Here is a 1,131-nt window from a genome sequence, read left to right as displayed (position 1 = left end):
ACTGGGCAGTGTTGTTGTTGTTGTTATTGTGCACAGGATTTTTAGAGTTTGTACCAACTCGATGGCACCTAACAGCAATAACAACAATCCTTTAGCCCATGAATAATTTCACTCCCAGCTCCCAGTAATCATCAAAGATTGTTTATTTTATCAAAAAATCTGTTTTTTTAAAAAACTGTTTACAACATTGGTTTCATACAATATTTGTCCTTTTTTGATTGACTAATATCACTCAGTATCATGTCCTACAGGTTCAACCATGTTGTGAGTTTTTTCACATATTCATCATTAGTCTTCAGTAATTTGTAGTTTTCCATTGTGGGTATGTTCTAAATTTTGTTTAGCCATTCTTCTGTTGATGGGTATTGAGGTTGTTTCCATCTCTTTGATGTCTCTTGTAGGCAGCATATTGAGGATCCTGCTTTCTTATTGATTCCACATTTTATGTGTCTTGACTAGATCATTTAATCCATTTATATTCAGTTTAATTACCAATAGGTAAGAATTGATTGTTGTCAATTTTCTGTGTGTCTTTTTCTGTAGTGCTGCTGGATGATTTGTTTCACATAATTTTCTATGCTGAGTTCACTTTGTTTGTGGATTTTCTTGTCATTTTCATTTCTGTTGTGTTCATGTTTACTGAATCTTTTTTATTTTTCTCTTTTTTTAGTTTGATGTATAGCTGTATTGTTTGTTTGTTTGTTTTTTGAGGTTACTATGAAATATATTATTTTTCCTTGCTTAAAACACCTTGTTTTATCTTGAAATCTATTTGACTTCTTTCCATTTTGAAATTCTGTATCTGCACTATTCCCTCTTTTTGTTTTGTAGTTGATTTCATTATACATTGATATCTCTGGTTTCCTATGACAGGTCTTGTAAGTTTGTTTTACTTTAAATCTTTCTATATCTGAATTGATTTCTAGGTGGTGTTGCCATGTATGGTAATCTCAGGTTGTCATCTGCTGTTGTTAGTTCTCAGTCTAAAGAACACCCTTTATTATTTTTTGTAAAGTTAGTCTGATCATTACAAATTCTTTAATTTCTGTTTATCAAGAAATGTCCAAATATCACTGTCGCATTTGCGGGACAGCTTTTCTGTGCATATGATTCTTGGTTTGCAAACTTTTC

The sequence above is a fragment of the Chrysochloris asiatica genome, unplaced genomic scaffold, assembly GCF_000296735.1.
Source record: "Chrysochloris asiatica unplaced genomic scaffold, ChrAsi1.0 scaffold00972, whole genome shotgun sequence".
In the NCBI taxonomy this organism is placed as follows: Eukaryota; Metazoa; Chordata; class Mammalia; order Afrosoricida; family Chrysochloridae; genus Chrysochloris; species Chrysochloris asiatica.
This window is presented reverse-complemented; position numbering follows the sequence as displayed.